This window comes from Cupressus sempervirens, chromosome 4, assembly GCF_028749045.1.
Source record: "Cupressus sempervirens isolate cs-2001-9-10 chromosome 4, ASM2874904v1, whole genome shotgun sequence".
Lineage (NCBI taxonomy): Eukaryota > Viridiplantae > Streptophyta > Pinopsida > Cupressales > Cupressaceae > Cupressus > Cupressus sempervirens.
This window is the reverse complement of record NC_143121.1, coordinates 464,886,417-464,906,672: the sequence shown is the minus strand read 5'-3', so window position 1 is coordinate 464,906,672 and position 20,256 is coordinate 464,886,417. Positions and strand designations below refer to the sequence as shown.

Genomic DNA, 20,256 nt, shown 5'->3' with positions numbered 1-20,256 from the left:
AAAATACTGTGATCTATTTACTTACTAAAAATAGTAAGCATTCGGACAACCTGCCAAAACTGCTCTGATGGGTCTAAAACTAGAAATTTCTAGGCCAAATCTCGAACTGAACCCCGTAAAGAACCTTTTCGCCCCCAAAACCTAGGCGAAGTGAGCCGACAACACAGAAATATAATGTCCCAGAAAAAGGGGACATTACACATAGCGATCCTTGTGAGCTGACAAGGTGTTTTGGACATCTCAGTTGTAAACTTACTATTTTTAGTAAGTTTATTTTTGGCAGTGCAGTGGGTGGCTTTGGCAGTTGATTGTCACCTACAATTGATCGGGTTAATAATTGCAAGAGCTCTTATTTAGTTATTTTTCATTGAGTTGCAGTATTATAATAATGTTTATATCATTATAATGACTTTAAAAGATATTACTAAAAAAGTGTGTTGGAAAGTTTCTAGTGTTGAGTTCTTTTGGGAAACTTCCACAATTTCTGAAGTGGACTTTTTTAGGATACTTTGGCCAACGAAAGGTTATAAATAAGAGCTCATTTCATTGGGAAAAGCATGCTTGAAAAATATTTTTTCTTTTGTGCCTCTGCAGCTTTCCTGATTTCTGACTTGTGAGCCCTTGCTAAAGTATAAGGGTCTCGTTTGAGAAATTCTTAGCAATTGTGTTCAAGTATACAATTCACCAACATACTCCTACTGTATTTTTGTGGCTAAGGAGAAGGATCTTGAATTATATATTTTCTATTGTGAATACTGACTAAGGGTTTTAAGAAGTTTTTTTCGGAAAATTCTGAAGAATTGCCTAAAGGGCACCTACAAATCATTGTTGAGGTATAATGATGGGCATATCCTCCTTCTGTTTGCACTATAGCTGGAGATTGGATTGATCATTTACTAATTTGAGAGAGGAATCCGATTGCTTTCTTACCCTGCTGATTGCAATCTGAGAAATTCAAAATTGGGGCAACTGAAGTTGTTGATTGATGTCTGAAGACAGTATTTTGTCCTTGCAACTGTTCTTGGGTGAGTTTCAAACCAAACACAACTGAATACAGAGCTGAGAGGCATACTTCTTAGGGTCTGCATTTTTCTACCAATCGTGTGGGGACCCAGTTATCACTCACGTGGGCAATTCAAGCATACTGTCTTGTAATAAGAACCTGCGGCTTGTGCCTATGTGAACAAATTGCTTGAACAAGTCAGCTTCAGTAAAGATCAGTTGCAAATTGCGTCCAAGGGTTCTTTGGCAATTACCGTGGAGCAAAGAAGGATTAAATCGCATACTACAAAACTGTTCTAGCATTCTCAACCTTGCGATTTGGGCCTCAACCAAGAGATTAGTCAACTGGCATCAGCTTATGAAAATCATGACCAAGTTCTTGAATTTGCTCATTTGATTATGTAAGCAAATAAATTAAATCAGTGGTGATTCAATTACTTTGGGTGGTAAATGTTGGTCATTTCTTTAAAATTTCTCACATCCAAAATTCAAAAGAGAGAATATTAAATAATATATGTATATATCTAATTCACCTATCTATATCTTTGGTATTGCAAGTTGAGGGTTGTGAAGAAAAACAAACGAAAATCTTGTTGGAACTATAAATCATTTCAAATATTGGTATAAATTGAATTGTGTTATTTACTTCGAAACTGGTTGTATACTCACCAAAGCTTAATAAAATGCCAAACCATCCAAATGATATAAGAAATTGGTGAAATCAAAAATTGTTCATAGTATAGCCAAGACAGGGTCTTTACAGTGGTATCAGAGCGATTTCTTGCCAGCCTCTGGGAATTGGGCTCAATTTGGTCAATGCTTGGTTTGAAGTGCAATCAGTATTTGATTTGATATTTCTATCATGGCTGATGATAGGAGGTTTCTGCCAGGTATGCACGACACCCGAAGAGGACGTACTTCTCCACCTAGGGAAGGTGAACCTGAGATACAGTTTGCATCTGTTGGTAGTCCAGGCAGTTCAAGCGAGTGCGGAGTTAGAGATGTTGATGTTGACAAAGAGGCAATGCAAACATCTAGGAACCTGGCAGCCGGACAACAGCAAATGACAAGTGTACTACAACAGTTGTCTAATACTCTACAGCAGATAGCGCTTCCTCGAGGTTGGAGTAGGGAAAGAGTTCGAGATGTTTCTGTTGGTTCTCATAGATTTCGAGTCGAAGATCATGTTGGATTAGCTGACAGAACTGACATTCATATTGGCACTCATGATAGGCTGCAAAGGCCCATGTTGGTCTTAGCCTACGTTGGATTGTTTGCAAAATGATTGGGTAGCCACAATGAAGGAGAGTGTGTTGAGATCTCCTATGGATTTGTCTGTTAGTGATGTTCCAAGTTTTACCTCACCAGCACAAGTATTTGGTGCTATATTGCAAGTCATGTTATTGGGTCTGATGATTGTATTGGCATTCAGTTGGTTCAGTGAGGACATGGACATCAGTTGCTTCTTGTGGGATCCCGATGGAGGTTTTTGCACGATGCTGGATGGCATGAGAACAAGCAATCTCAGAGAAGGAGGACTATAATGTCCCCGTTTTTGGCAAGTCTACGCAGATGATGGAGTTCGCTCATCATAGCGACCCTCATGAGCTGACAGGGTGTTTTGGTGGTCCCAATTATGAACTTACTATTTTTCGTAAGTTTATTTTTGGCAATTGTTATTTTTGGCGTGAAATGGATGGCTCTAGTAGTTCGTTGTCACCTACAATTGATCAGGTTAATAATTACATGAGCTCTTATTTAGTTTATTTTCATTAAGTTGCATTATTATAATAATGTTTATATTATTATAATAATGATTTTAAAAGATATTTCTAAAAAAGCATGTTGGAAAGTTTCTAGTGTTGAGTTCTTTTGGGAAACTTCCACAATTTTTGAAGTGGACTTTTTTAGGAAACTTTTGCCAACGAAAGGTTATAAATAAGAGCTCATTTCATTGAGAAAAGCACGCTTGAAAAAGATATTTTCTTTTGTGCCTCTGTGGCTTTCCTAATTTCTAACCTGTGAGCCCTTGCTGAGTATAAGGGTCTCATTTGAGAAATTCTTGGCAATTGTGCTGAAGTATACAATTGGCCGACATACTCATACTATATTTCTATGGCTGAGGAGAAGGATCTTGAATTATACATTTTCTATTGTGAATACTGGTTGAGGGTTTTAAGAATTTTTTTGGGAGAATTATGAAGAATTGCCTAAAGGGCACCTGCAAATCGTTGCTGAGGTATAATGATGGGCATATCCTCCTTCTGTTTACACTGTAGCTGGAGATTGGATTGATCATTTAATGATTTGAGAGAGGAATCGGATTGCTTTCTTACCCTACTGATTGCGATTTGAGAAATTTGAAATTGGAGCAACTGAAGTTGTCGATTGACGTCTAAAGACAACGTTTTGTCATTGCAATTGTTCTTGGGTGAGTTTTGACCAAACACAACTAAATACAGAGTTGGGCGGCATACTTCTTAGGGTTTGGGTTTTTCTATCAGTCGTGTGGGGACCCGGCTATCACTCACGTGGGTAATTCAAGCATAACGTCTTGCAATAAGAATCTGCAGCTTGTGTCAGCGCGAACAATTTGCTTGAACAGGTTGGCTCCGTTAAAGATTAGTTGCAAATTGTGTCCAAGGGTTCTTTGGCAATTGACGTGGAGCAAGGAAGGATTAAATCACATACTACAGAATTGTTCTAGCATTCTCAACCTTGCGATTTGTGCCTGCACCAAGAGATTAGTCAACTGGCATCAGCTTCTGAAAATCATGACTAGGTTCTTAAATTTGCTCATTTGATTATGTAAGCAAATAAATTAAATAAGTGGTGTTTCAATTACTTTGGGTGGTAAATGTTGGTCATTTCTTTATAGTTTCTCGCATCCAAAATTCAAAAGAGAGAATATTAAACAATATATGTATATATCTATTTCACCTATCTATATCTTTGGTATTGCAAGTTCAAGGTTGTGTAGAAAAACAAACAAAAATCTTGCTGGAATTATAAATCATTTCAAATATTGGTATAAAATTAAATTGTGTTAGTTACTTCAAAACTGCTTATATACTCAGCAAAGCTTAATAAAATGCCAAACCATCCAAATCATATAAGAAATTGGTGAAATTGGAAATTGTTCATAGTAGCCAAGACAAGGTCTTTACACAAATTGTACTAAATAGTTACTTATTATATGCATTATAATTATAATTTGTTTGTTGTTTTGCTAGATTGTATATGATTCTATCACTAGTTAATCTGCTAAGCATTGTTTAATTCGAAACTCCGATTAATATATGGTGGATATCTATATGTTCTACAAATTTGGTGTGTATGTATGCATTTTTAAGAATATTTTAAGAAATTGTATATTTTTAAATGTTCGATAAAAGTGTCAATTTTTTGCCAAATTTTTTGCCGAGTTTTTGCCGATTTTGAGATTTTCAAAAATTTTGGACCAACCGAGATATTGCCGAAACCAAATTTTTTAACTATGATATATACACTTCAATTTATTAATCTAATCACTATATAAGACTATATTTTATCCTTTTATATGATAATATTTAATTCTCATATTTTATCATTAACGTAACATATTATGCGATATTATAATATAATTATAAATTATAAATTATAATTATTTTATTTATTTATTATTTGCTAATCTTTTATTTATTATTTGCTAATCTTTTATTTATATTTTAATTATATAGAGCTTATTTTGACAGGGATATTACAATCCTCACCTCTCAGATTTTGCTTGTCCTCAAGCAAAATAGATTTATACATAACCTTTCTTGAAGAGGCCACATACAAAGCATAAAATTAGATGCAAGAAAGCATAAAAGATTCGTGGAGTATACATTTTAGTGCCTAAAAACACGAAGCATACATGAAGTACATATGTAAGTGCATGAAAACACAAAATAGACACATTAATACATGAATATACAATGTAGACAAGGTGCAGACATATAATGCATGCATTCTTGATTGATGCTTTACAATTTACAATTTGTAATAAGCTAGGGCCAAGAAAAAAATTTACAAAATTTATTTCTTCAATAGAATCATGCGAAAACAAGTGACCATTAGTACATACGTGTCTATATTAGTTTCAAATAAAATGTAAGTCATGAGGAATTATTCCAAGCCAATCCCATATTAAGCCCAAGAGCAGAGCTTGGACCCCCTTGGCCTCAGTGACAGGTGTTTTCCACACGAGGTGGCCTTCTTAGCGGGATGCTTATTTTGTTTTATTCTTATTATTATTCTTAGTCAATAAGAACACTTAGGATGTTAACAGATTGCTTAGGCACCAAACTCAATAGTTTCCCTCAGTTTACAAATCAAAGCCCTTAGCCTTTCTTGGTGTAAATATTCTGCAAATTCTACAACTAATTCAAACTGATATAATACCTTCTAGGTGCTGGAGATTGTCTTGATCAATTTCAGATTGAATACTGGTTCTTCTTTCAGAGATAATTGTTCTGCAATAATATGTATATCCTGCTATAATTCGTATGAGGTAATGTATGCTAAAGAAGCAGACTTAGATTTTGTTGTATTCTTTATCCACAAACATAACCTCCATAAATATGGCACCCAAGGGGGACATGTCTCTCTCTAAGTAGGCCAGAATTGCTCTCTCAAAATCAGCGCCCATTATGAAATAAAATAATTAGTAATTAAACTAACTATTTTGTTCATAGTTAAACTAAAACAAGATTACCCTAAGGGAGATGCCGATCATACTTGAGAACTAAACAATTATATCTATAGGCCTTTCTTTACAAAGGCATCATATGCATAATTAGATCTGTACGATCTGTTTCATCAGACCAATATGATTTCGATGTTACAGAATTAACATTCCCTCTTAAATTGATAATCATACTGAGAGATAACATATCTAGCGTCATCAATTAATATGAATAAGCATGGATTGATACTCTATATCTATTTGAATCTTCTAAGCATGAGGTATCATTGAACACATGATACTATGTCATATTACTATACCTATGATATGACTTATTACTTACACTAGTGATAATGATATTGCATGGAATGCAATATACAAGATAAATTTCGGAGAATAATTATATTCTTCATTTATCCAAGTTGTGATTCATAGGTACTGGATTTCCTATATCACAACATGATCATGAGTTAAGATCTACCTGTACACAGGATAAACTCTGGAGAATAATGAAATTCTTTCTTTATCCAAGTTGTAACTCATAAGCATAGAAATGTATATATCACAATGTGATCATGAACTCATCTAGATCTAACAGTAGATTTCTATTGTTTAGCACATTATCTAAGAGATCGTCATCTCTCATAATGTCTTTTATACAAGTGTTCATTATCTCAGAGATCGTCACCTCTTAAATAATGAATAGAAATGGTGGAGCCCATAACAATCAATAGCCTGAGAATAAAATTATTTTATTAATAATTTAATGAATACAAATGAATTACAATTCAACCATACCAAGTCTTTTCTTGAAGTGGTCTATCTTCACTCTCGAGAGAAGTTTGGTGAGAATATTTGTTGTCTGATCTGCAATGCAAATGTATTCCAATTTTATAGTATTCCTATCTACCATATCTCTTACATAATGGTAAGAAATTTTGATATGCTTGGACCTCTCATGAAAAATTGAATTCACCAAAAGCTTGATGGAACTCTAATTATCACAATGAATATTCGTAGGATTCATGGCTTGCCCAAATAATCCCACAAGTAACTTTCTAAACCAAACTACTTCCCGAGAGGCCATCACTGCTGCAATGTATTCAGCTTTTGTGGAACTCTGTGCTGCTGAAGACTGTTTTCAGCATATCCAAGCTATCATTGCTGATCATAAACTAAAACAACATCTTGAAGTACTTTTTTGGTCTTTAACACTTCCACCCCAATCTGAGTCAGTGAATCCATGTAAATCTAAACCAACTTTCTCATATTTGAGCCCAAGATTAAGAGTGCCTTGTAAGTATCTCATAATATATTTGACTGCAACGAGGTGAATCTCCTTTGGCTCACACATAAACTGACTTAAGGCATTAACAGCATAGCAAATATCAGGTCTTGTATTTACCAAGTACATCAAGGACCCAATCATCTGCCTATAGAGAGTAGAATCTATGGAAGGTGATTCAATTGTTGTTTCTTTAAGTTTATGTAGATTAGTCTCCATTGGAGAAGACATAGACTCACAATTCCACATTCCAAATCTCTTCAAAATATCTAAATCTTGTCAAAATTCAGCCGTACTTCCAGTCCTAGGAAGTAATGAAGGAGTCTCAAGTCTTTCATCTCGAATTCTCTAATTAGATCTTTCTTGCATTGCTCTATAAAATGATCATCACCTGTTATTAGTAAATCATCAATGTACAGTATCAGAATTACCATATCATCTTTATCCCTTTTATAATATAGATTTGGATCAGCTTCATTTTTGGAGAATCCTAAGCCGGTGAGATACTTTATCAATTCTTTCATACCAAGCCCTTGGAGCTTGCTTAAGCCCATGGAGAGCTTTCTTGCGCTTGCAAACAAAAACATTAGGATCATGAGTTTCAAATCCTTCAGGTTGCTCCAAATATACTTCATCTATAATCTTTCCATTTAGGAATAATGTTTTTTACATCCATCTGATGTACTTTCCATCCCTTCGATGCTGCAATTGCTAGGACTGCTCTTACAGAAGTGTATTCGGCAATAGGAGCAAAAGTTTTTTCATAATCAATCCCCTCTTTTTGAGAGAATCCCCTTGCTACAAATGTGGCTTTATATTTTTCAATACTACTGTCTGCAGCATGCTTTATTTTAAAAATCCAATTTGAAGAAACAATAGATTTTCTTTCAGGTCTTGGAACAATTTCCCAAACATCATTTTTCATAATAGATCGGTATTTTTCCGTCATAGCATCTTTCCAAGTTGTATGTTTAATAGCATCTAAAACATTGGTTGGCTTAGATTTAGACAAATCATTCGTGTTTGCTATATAACCAAAAAGTCTTTTGGGTCTTTTGCTTTCTCTGATTGTTCTAGATGGTGTAGCAAAGTCTTGTGCTTCCTCTACTTTCTTAATGGCCCAAAGTGGTCTTTTCTTAGAATTTTGAGTTTCTTCAAGATTAAGATTTTGAATTTCATCTTCAATTTCTTCAATGTTCTCCCTCTAAGACTTAGTTTCAATATTTCTTTCAAAACTAGGTAAAGGAGAAGGTTTTTCAAAACTTAGGGCTCTTTTGAATGCTAGATCTTCTTCAAAAATTACATCCCTACTAAGTTCAATATTTTTTGTCCAAGTATGAAAATCCTATATGCTTTAGATGTTTTGCTATACCCTACAAAAATACCTTTCCTCTCGGAGGGTTCTAACGTAGTTCTCTTTTCTTTGGAACATGGATTTATACAAGGCACCCAAAAATCCTAAGATGACTTATATTGGGTTTAACCTTAGTAAAGACTTCTTCAAGAGTTTTATCTCTAAGGTAGGAGTGAGGGCTTTTGTTTTAAATATAGACAGCAATACAAGAGTCTTCTGCCCAAATATAGTATTCTAGATTTTGATCAAATATCACAGCTCTAGCAGCTTCTATAATTGTTCTATTATTTCTTTCTGCTACCCCATTTTTGTTCTGGGTTATAAAGAACAGTATACTCCCTCTTAATTCTTGTTTCTTTACAAAACCTTTTAAACAAATTTGAGGTGGATTCCCCTCCATTATCAGTTCTAAGAGTTTTAATTTTATGTCCTAATAACTTTTCAGTTAATGTTTTAAATTCTTTAAATCTCTTTATGATTTCTTCTGATTCTTTTCATTTTAAGAAATAAATCCACGTTTTCCTAGAGAAGTCATCTATAAATAGAATATAGTACCAGAATCCTCCAAGAGAAAGAACAGACATAGGTCCACAAAAATTTGAATGGATTAATTCCAAAACATTGTTGGCTTTTCTAGTGCTATCATGAAATGGACTTTTGGAGTTCTTACCCAGAGCGCACCCTTTGCATATGCTTGAGTGGTCTTTATTAAGTTTAGGTAAACTAGCAACCATCTTCTCCATAGTTGATAAGATTTTGAAATTTAGATGTCCTAACCTTCTGTGCCATATTTCATTTATGTTCGCAGCTTCGTGAATTAAGGCTTGAATAGGTCGACTAGGTTCTGAATTTAATTCATACGAATACCCTTCTCTCTAACCAATCAATTTTGCTTTCTTAATTGAGTTCTTAGCTTAGGTTATTACTTTACCGTCTATGAATGCAATATTATGTCCATTATCTTCAAGTGTTGTAACCGAGATTAGATTTATTTTTCTTCTTGGTACATAGAGTACTCCTATGAGAAGAAGAGAATTTCTTGATTTTAGTCTCAAGGTGCAATTTCTAATTCCTTTAACGGAATGTGTTGAATTATCACAAATGGTGACTTTGCCTTTAACTTTTTCTAATATAGTCTAGTGCTTCTTTGTATCCTATAATATGTCTAGATGATCCACTACCAATCACCCATGCTTTACTTGAGACTTCATTTGATAGTGACAAATATAATACAGGATTCTCAAGATCATAGTTATCTTCTTCCCTAGTAATGTATGTACAGTTCGGTGCTTGTTTAGAATATTCTGAGTAATTAGATTTGTAGTGTTTAAACTTTTCGCATCTGAAGCATTTTATTTTGGATAGATCGTTCTTAGGTTTGTCAATCTTTTGATTACCCCTTTTCTTCTTGAAATGCTTCTCTTTACCTTTATAGGAATTTGTATTAAGAACGTGAAGTTCTTCTTCTGTTTTTAGTTTTCCTCCTTTCTTAAGTTTTTTAGATTCTTCTTGAAGGCAATCTCCTTTAACTCTATTGAAGTCAAGAAGTTTGTCTCTGGCACTTACTCCTTGTGCGAATGTTTCGCACGAATCTAGTAATCCGTCTATAGCCATTAGTGTTAGTTCCGTGTCACTAATGATGGTTCCTATACTTGTAAGTTCATCTCTTAGACTGGCAACCCTTAGGAAGAAAGAATTCATTGATTCTCCTTTCTTTATTTGTATGTGATTTAGTTGTCTTTTTAGTGCAAGAACTCTAGTTGCATTGTTGACCTCATATGCATTTAGTAGTGCATTCATCATAGCAAATGTTGTTTGATGTTTTGTTAGCATAGGTAAGGTATCATTTTTCACTCCATCTAATATGATCTAAATGGCTTTCCTATTTCCTTTAATCCAGAAGGATTTATGAGGTTCAACTGTAGGTTGTCTGGATGCTGATTCAACAAATTGTTTTACATCATTTTCTTCAAGAATCATCATGATTCTAAATTTCCAGGCATCAAAGTGTTCTTTCTCATCAGACCTATCCTCGGGTCTGATTGTATATGCTATTGAAGATAGGAGAATGATGCTAGATATGTATAAGGTCTGATTACTTAATTTGCAAAGCCTAGGTTCGAATACCAGAGCTCTGATACCATGTAAATATTTTGCAAATTCTGCAACTAATTCAAACTGATATAATACCTTCTAGGTGCTTGAGATTGTCTTGATCGATTTCAGATTGAATATTGGTTCTTCTTTCAGAACTTAAAAATTCTTCAATAATGTGTATATCCTGCTATAATTCGTATTAGGTAATGTATGCGAAAGAAGAAGACTTAGATTGTGTTGTGTGTCCTTTATCCACAAACATAACCTCCATAAATATGGCACCCACGAGGCATGTCCCTAGAAGGGACATGTCCCTCTCTAGGTCAGCCAAAATTGCTCTCTCAAAATCAGCGCCCATTAGGACATACAATAATTAGTAATTAAACTAACTATTTTGTTCATAGTTAAACTAAAACAAGATTACCCTAAGGGAGATGTCAATCATACTTGAGAACTAAACAATTATATTTATGTCTTTCTTTACAAAGGCATCATATGCATAATCAGATCTGTACGATCTGTTTCATCAGACCAGTATGATTTCAATGTTACAAAATTAACACTTGGGACTTGCCCGCAAGGCGCTCGGGGTTGTTGATCCCTACCCTATCTTGGAAATAACCAATTAGCTGGATTTACACTAGCCTCTCCCTGAATACACCTTTGTCTCTCTCCTCAGACTACCCCTATAGATAAATCAGTAATTCACAATATGTGAATTGAAAAGATCATGCTATCTTGGTTATTATTCCACTCTTATGAGAATGTTGGGATGCAACAGGTAGCTTAGACACCAAACTCAACAGCTTCCCTCAAGGTATTATGGATCCAAGCCCTTAAGCATTTCTTGGACGTGTCCATAAGGCCCTCAGGATCATTGATCACTATCATGTCTTCGAACAACCAATTGGCTGGATTTACATAGGCCTCTCCTAGAACGCATATCTGCTTTTCCTTTTAAACTTAGAAATAACAACTATCCTTGAGCATATATTTTTAAATAATGGTAACACTTTGTCATTATGCATAATCAAAATAAACAATACTGTACATACCATTTTTCCTTAAACTTACTGCCATCGACACCTTTGGTATGCCTATGACTTTGGTTTGTTGCTCGATACTGCTAGAGCGGTTGTATGATATTCTTATTTCCCTTTAGATTTATAAACTGCAAATTACATTGAAAAATGTTGAATATTAATGCTGGTTCAATGTTAATTTTCCAATGTGTGCCCTTTCTGCTTCATATGTTATCAACTATCATAACTGTTTCTTTCTTTTGAATATCCATCAAGGATACAAAATGGAAAAAGAAAGAAAAATCTCCCATGCTAGTATCCACTTCCAATTAACCCACCATTATTAGTTACTGACTAAACACGAATGCTGTAGCTATTTATGAATCTTATTCATTCTTTATCATTATTTTCCTTCCTTCTTTGTGTATCCATCACTGTGAATCTCTATCAGCCATCGCAATCCATATTTCATTTCTTTTATCTCCTTATTTGGTCTTACCATTGCTGGAAAAAACATATAGCTCTTCTTGATATTTATTGTGTCCGAGTCTTATATGTTCTACCTTCCATGGATTATATATCTTCTTGTTTGTTGTTACCGTTCTCTCTCCTTCTGTAAATTCTCCCTTGTTAAAGTGATTACAATATAGTCTCTATCGCACTCTTTAGGACTGTCACTATATTTCTTTTATATTTTTTTGTTATTTTAAAATTAAATTTCACTGAAACTTCTCATAAATGTCAACAGTCCAAAATTCGTTTGCAGTCTCTATCGCACTCTTTAGGACTGTCACTATATTTCTTTTATATTTTTTTGTTATTTTAAAATTAAATTTCTCTGACACTTCTCATACATGTCAACAGTCCAAAATTCGTTTGCTAATCTTTATGGGGGGCAGGGCACTAACAATGTTGCTAAATATTTTATATGATGTATGATGATGATCAGATATCATTTTGGTGGACTGTGCTTCCTATATTTGCTATTGGTAATCAACCAAAATCCAAGATCGTGCCAACTCATATTTCCATAATTCGAATAAAATCTTCCTAGTGTTATTTGTTATGTTTCTCGTTTATTTGACTTTCTCGTTGACAATTACTAATGTGTATCTGTTTTTCATTGATAATTATGGCCAAGCATAGGAATATTTATCATCACATGCTTGTTTCAATTATTATGACAGATAACAGCCTTCTTCCAGGATTCTGTAATTGTCGCAGACCTTAATACCTTCTTCAAACTGTCAATAATCCTCCTTACTCCCTGCAAATGTGTAGGATTCTCCTTGTGGTCAACGGACTTTACTGCTATTATTAGCGTACTCTATTATTGTCATTTTTTCTATGACACCAAATATATGCGTAGTTTCCTTGATAAGGGTATGCATAACAATATGGTGGATCTTCTTGATAGACTAAATATGATTTGGATGCCTTTTCCTGATTCAGATGACTACTGTATATTTGGAGATCTTTGGATATTCTTTTCCAAATTGATTGCTTAACTATCTATCGATTTTCTATTTAAATGACTAATATGTGGCATTACAGAATTTATAGTATAACAAAAGAGCGAGTGAAACTAAGGTGACAATCTATTTATCAGCACGATAACCATTTTTATTTGTGATAGTGCCTCTAATAGGAAAAGACCTGAAAGTGTCTTCTAATTTTTTATTTACATGACAGCATGCCTTGTACCATAATATGTACTTGATATAACATATATATCTCTTCTTCTGCTAATGGTTATCAGTATGGGTTTCAGCTGACACTGCTATCCTTTCTGATTCAAGGTATTTTATTCATTTCCTATTGAATGTCTTCCCCTACATTATTATTATTTTTGTTCACTTCTATTCTTTCCTATTGTAATTCCAACGTCTCTAAAATCACATTGTTTTGTCATTAACCCAATCAATTCCTTCCATATTTTGCCCAAAGTTTAATGATGTTTTTTTCCAATTATAGCTTGACTTAGCTTTTTTTATAATATCTATTTTTTTGACTTCACAAAATTGCCTTCACAATTCACAGGCTGGCAGGATGTTAGCTTTGATACCATTTGTAATGTCCACTGTCAGGCTCTTACATAATTTTAACTTTAATTTTTCAATTGAACTTTTGCAGACCAATTACGTATATCCCATTTTCTAGATTGAGTATAAGGAAATCCATAGTTTCTAGATTTGACGTGCAACAAGATTGGGCTGCCAAGACTAGGCAAGTGTGCTCTTGCATTGAAGCTTTCCAAGGTTATGAAAGAAATGGTACAATCAGTTCTAAATCTGCGATTAAGGACAGTAGCATTATACTCTTTCATTTACATGATTAAGGACTGAATTTGGTTATTTTGGAACAACAGCAATAAATCAATCCAAAGAAATTCGTGAAACACACCTTTCCATACAAAATAAGAAGCAGACTTCTCTAATACTGAGTTTATAGATGAAGTTGACAATGTTACAGTTCATGAATGAGCATAGTGATTTTATGGGTGCTACTCTTAGTGGATCAGCCACTCATGAATTGCTTTTGGGTGTTGAGGAAGACATCTACATTGCAAATTTAATGTTGGGGCCTAATCCTTATGACAGTGCAGCTGCTTATTTGTTGGCATTAGAGCCAAATGACATGGGTTATTTAGTGACAAGTGGCCTGTCCTACAGTGCTGTTCACTACATTTTCAAAATCTTGTGGACCTACATCAACCTTGGGTACACATTGTAGCATGTGGAAACGTGATTACTCAAAGGGTAATCCTTATGAGATTTTTCTTCTACTTTTGTTTTGGTATGATGACATCACTACCATCCTATTTGAATCGCTGATCTGAGATACAACAACAATATGTGGCGACCAAGTATGTTGATTTTTGGGCATGTGAGAGTTGCTTACCACATCCCTTGGTTGGTCTACATATGGAGTTGGATGCCTGTTGATGATTCTTTGATATTAAATTACTTCATTTCATATGGCAGATTTGTATTTTGAGAAGGGACCCAAGTGAAGATTTCAGCTGTATACTCCAGATTGGAGTTGTGGACAGAGTTTTTGAATTGGTATTGTGTCCGTTTCCCAATCAGCCCACATATAACTTTAGCTCCCTATACTCAGATGTATTAGATTGCCACCTCAAGGCATTTCCAAGATAGGTAACTTCAAAGTTGAGATTACTGACATCTTCTAAATCAGCCCCTTGTCAGGGATTCATCTACCTCACATTTAAGTCATCGTGAGAAGAGATCTCAAGGTCTATGTGATTTTTTTTTGTTGCCAAAATTGTATCAGGTGCAAGGATTGCCGTTTTGGACCTCACTAACATGCATTGGCGAGAAATGTTTCATGGTATAGATTTCAGCCCTTTCAATTATTATTGAGTCTTAGGAGATAGGAGCATAGATTTGGTAAGACAAGTTCATAGCTATTATAAGAGTACCACAAAATCATACTGTTGGGTTCTTTCTAAGACTGGTTTGGAACCCACAAATCACTTGGGGTTTTAGTTCAGCATTTGAGGGTGAGGAAGTCAATGTCAGCTTACTTGAACTATCTCCTATGGTGTTCCAAATTGGTTCTTATAGAGAACGGTTCACTGAAGAGTTGACAAAGTTGGTACAATATTTAATTTCTCTTTCTTCAGGAAGTTTTCAAGAGGTCTCTTGTTTGGGTACCATAAAGAATATTGTTTTCAAAAGATGGTACTACAAGCCTTCCAAGATGATTTGGGACCCAAGTATCATTCTTGGCTACAATATGGACCTACTTGGTGGTTATGGAGATGTGTCGGCATTTCTTGAAACAAGCAATCTATGGGAAAGGAGGACTATAATGTCCCCATTTTCGGGTCCTCTAGGCAGTTGTTGCTGACCAAAGTAACAAGAATCGGAATCGGATCGGAATCGGCAAGGCCGAATCAAATCGTGAATCGGCCATGAATCGGAATCGAATTGGCCATGAATCGGAAAATTTTAAAAACCCTTGAAATTTAGTGAGTAACTTATTTCATAAACCCTTTATCGCTGATTCGATTCACCAATTCACAAAAAATCGTTTGGCTTGAATCGAATCGCCGAATCGCGTGAATCGCATGAATCGCCGTGATTCTTGGAACTATGTTGCTGACATTCTAAATTTGTGTCAACATGATTCAAGGGGAGTTTCAATTTTTCCAATGAACTGGATGGTTTGGAGGGAGCGTCTATTTTTGATAAGTCACCCAGTCAAACTCATTTATAATCTTTCATCATTGGGATAACTCTTGTGCTATAAATTTTGATTTCAATGCTTTTGGGTCATTTCCACAAGTTGGGTGTACTATTGGCTATAATTTAATTTAATTTATTAAGTTTGACCATATTGTTTGGTTTTTTTTGTTTTGTTGTTTTGTCATGCAAAATTACCTAGATGGGAGCATGTCTGAGGTCCAAAAGCAGCAAACCCAACATCTATATTTTTACCCAAATCTGTTAAGGTAAACTAGCACCAAAGTGCAAGACTTTGAATTGCAAGAGGCCTTTGTCACTCACTCTTTTAAAAAATTACCAAACCATTGCAAGTCCTGTCTAGAATTAGACATTCCCCATTTGCTAAATGAATGAATGAAGGATTTTCATGACATCTGCGAGACTAATCAGCCTAAGGGACCAAGGGTTCACAGCTTTAAACCGTCTCCATATTCCTTTCAAAGCCTAATCTCCTGCCATGGATCTTGACTAGAAAGCTAGCGGTTTGGTTGATCTTATCCTCCTCAAATAAATTGTGCATGTTGTCGAATTTCAAGATGATCTCATGCTCATCATGGATATCTTCATATGCTGCACATTCAATGAGAAAGTGTCATTCTATCTCAATTGCATCAATCCTACAAAACATGCAAGGTCTCTCTTCCCATACCTCTTTGGGCCTCTTCCACCTACCTATCTGGCACATGATAATATGAACCTGTCCTCAATTGTGCTACTAACAGCCTTATTTTCCCTTTAATAACTGCCCCTATATATAATTTCTCCCAATGTTCTCAAGTTGGGATAAACTATTAGATGTAATAAGCCTTTTTTTGACCAATGTGATTAGTCCACATGGCAATCTGAAACTTTTCTATGACAAACTTTTTTATTCTTCATTATTAGGGTAGTCTTGCAACTTGATGTTTCATTTGCTCTGCCAATTTTTGTTTTATTTTTATACAAGTTTTCTTCCTACAGTCAAGACCCTCTTTCATCACGATTTTGGGCCAATGTTGGTTATCCATGTTTTCAGCCTTCTTTAAATAGCTTACTAACTAGGTTATTGCCAACGCCTCCAATGGAAAAGTACCTACTTTTACTAAATGAATTTCATATGTTACTAATGCTTTGACTTTGAGGCTGCTTGTGATTAGGTGTTTCTGAATTCTCTCTAATTGTTTCCATCTGCATTTTGTCATGCTGCCTTCCCAAACTTCACACAACCACAAGGAACAATTAGCATGACCAGCGAACCAAACCAAGATTTCATGTTTTTCCAGTCCCAAAGTTCAACATATTTGCACCTATTTTGAAGTAGATATGATGCTTTCTATCCTTTTGCATCCTTTTCACTCTACAAAGAACAACTAGCATGACCAGCAAACTAAACTGAATTTTCCTGGTTTTCCAGTCCCAAAGTTTAATATTTTTGCACCTATTTTGGAGTAGATATGATGCTTTACATCCCTTTGTATCCTTTTTGCTCTACAAGTCTCCCAATTGAGCTTATAGTGGAAGTCAATCCCAAGATATTTGTATTCTTTCCCAATTTCTAACAGGCTAACTTCAAAAAAGGAAGTTAATTTGTTTTCTTTCCTTTCTAAAGAAAAGATCGTGATCTTTTATTTGGTAATTTTCATCTGCATCCCTGCCTTCTGACAAAAGTATTCTAAGGCTCTTAAATAATCTTTTAATCCATTAGCTGTTTTTTATATTGAAATAAAATTGTTAGCATATAAAAGTAGCTTCACCACATATCCTGCCAGTTGGACCCCTTCTCCACCTATTTCGTTTAACCAAGCTTCTAATTGATCAATGTTTAAACATAACAAAGCTGGAGATAAAGGACATCCTTGCTTAACACCAATGTCACTGTCAAAACATTTGGACATTCCTTCACTAGTTCTAATTTTGGCTCTAAATCTCTCATACAGTCTATGCACAACCACTCTATATGCATCAGAAATACCTAATTCTTCCATTTTGTTCCCTAGATTATCTCTAGGCACCATGTGAAAGGCTTTCTTGAAGTCCACAAAACAGCAATATGCGTTTCCCCTTGGTTGTCCCATATTTTCTCTATCAAATGTCAAAGGGTGATGCAATGATCAATGCAATGGTGGAATGTCTAGGACTGAAACCAGCTTGCCCTTTTGCTCTTTTTCTATCACCTTCTGGCCAGCTGCTGATTACTTTGATTTGTAATTTAACAAATGTTTTGACAAGGTCACCTCCCATTTAGATCTAAACTTGACTCATAGCATTTAAAAAATAGAAGTACCAATAATTAATGCATTATCAATCACGAGAAGTTAACTGGCATGGAGTGAACCTATACGCTGGAGCAGATGGCGATCAGGAATTTGAAGCTCATAATCACCCTTTAGAAATCACTATCACAGAATGCCATAACTTTCACATATGGTTCGTTTATAAATCGGTAATGAGTCTATGTTCTTTTGATCTTCAAGCTACTACATTCCACAAGAAAATAAAGGGTTACAGAGTCTCTAAGAGAATTTTATTTCAGAATTGGCCCTTTCAGACTCTGGAAAGTGAGAATATTTTGTTTCAATATTGGCCCTTTTAGAATTTAAACAACTATGCTATGCTATCAAAGAAAACACAATTTTTAAGCTCGCTTTTAATTTCGTGGACTGCATATATACCCTTGTTGCTTCAAGTCAGATGACATGTTCGAATAGAGGCTTTAAAGACAGGCCTTTCAATTCCTTTATTCTGCTTTCTAAAATAAAACTGTGAACTTGTCTTCGAACGAAAAGAAATCCCAAGTTCTTAAGATAAAGCATTAACTAATAAAAGACAGTCTTGGAGGTTGGTGAAAATTAACTCTCCAAAGCAAGCAGGTCAACTAAAGATCAAAACTAATAAGTAAAGAACTTGGCCAAGTGACACGGAGAAATGCATGAAAGCAACGATTTCACTAATATGTATGCACCATCTATTAAATAAACTAAAAAACCTGGAGCCATAGAGGGGTACGAAACATCTTAGGGGTGTGATGCATACGTTTCAACCAGCCCGCGCAGACTTACAAAATCCCGAAATATAACACCAATCAAATATCCAGATAAAACAAAGAGAAATAGCAAGGTTCAAAGAATACCTGAACTCTTGATCAATCTACATATTGCTGAAAAATTTTTGGAAACTGCATAGAAACTACTAAGCCTTTGTCCAACGTTTCAAAAAAACTTCCTCACTCATCATCGGGGAAACAAAAATTATTGACCTTAGTAACCATCTAATGCACATATCCCAAAGCTCCTCCTATCTAATCAAACTCAGTCCCGGATGAATTCTTAGCAAGTAAGTCCTACAAGATAATGTGTTCGAAACCATCTTGAGACCATATTGTTATCTTTGGAACCAAATATTGTTGAAAAGCATGGACAAGGAAGCGCACAACCACTGGACATCCACAACTGAGCTACTGGCTCTTCATACGTTCTATTTTTCTTCCTACTGTCCATATTGACCTTCCAACGCATATTCAATCTACTACGCCACATGACATAACAAAAGCTAATCGAATCCAAGGACGAAAAAGGTCCACACAACAATTCTTCAAATCTAAGGCCAAAATGCTTTAGGCAAGATCCCAAATCATTAAAGAATTATAAATTTCTCAAAAACGAAATAGTAGTATTCCAAACTGCACGAGAATGCAAATTCAAAGATATGTAAATTTGGCAAGTAAAGCGAAGGTTTAAGGCCTGTAAAATTGTGCAACATAAGCTAACTGTACTAGGCACAGTCGTAAGAAAGAAAGAAGAAAGAATAAAACTACATAAGCTAACCTGATGAATCTATCTGGTGCAAAATATTTTATAGAAATAGAGTCGATCTGGTACGAAATAAGCTAAAGAAACAGAATCCAGCTGCAAATGCATGCCTTCACGCAAACTGTGTGCCGCCAACCGCGCTGCAGCGACTTCGCGGGTTTTTCTCGACCGCTAACAGTCAACACCGCTAGCCTGCGTTTCTTAAAATACCCAACATCAAAAACAGGGTATTTATGATTTTACTGATTTGGAGAAGGGGGCGTTTTAGCTTTTGAGTTCACAATTTCGAGATTCTCCACGCTTGCATTTTACTTTTCTGATGAGGCTGCAAAATCCCAGCATCTCGATTATTCCTCGCGTGGACTTTTGGGGAAGAAAACTTTGCTTTCAAACCTTCCCGCCTTGATCTAAAATTGATGACCGCATGGCCGTATTTGATCCGTTCTTCCCGGAATTGTTTCTTCCGATAGGAAATTTATTCTAGGAAATTTATTCTATCTATAGGAAAAGGAGCTTTCGATTCTATTCTATTCGAGTCTATTCTACTACTTCGGGCAGAAATTGAAGGGTACCTTTTACGATCTATCTATTTATATAGAAAGTCTGTTATATTTTAGAAATTAAAAGATAATTTAGACTATAAGTAATTATTATAAACAAGAGCTCTAGTTGAGCTTAGAAAGAAGATTATTATAAAAAAATTAAAAAATAGAAAAATATGTTCAAAGTAATTCAAATATATAAATCATG

General features: G+C 35.0%; 1 protein-coding gene across 3 annotated transcripts in view; it reads right to left on the bottom strand.

The window, feature by feature from the left end:
* Positions 1 to 19,969, bottom strand: part of GCT (RNA polymerase II transcription mediator) — a 178,404-nt gene extending 158,435 nt beyond the window's left edge. For 2 of the 3 annotated variants that reach the window (XM_089825525.1, XM_089825527.1), the window contains exon 1: positions 19,522 to 19,969. The gene's annotated coding sequence lies outside the window, so the exon portion shown is untranslated. Of the gene's footprint in view, positions 1 to 18,827; positions 18,850 to 19,521 lie in introns of those variants that run through there. The other variant, XM_089825526.1, reaches the window with a different exon arrangement.
* Between the last annotated feature and the right edge of the window lie 287 nt (positions 19,970 to 20,256).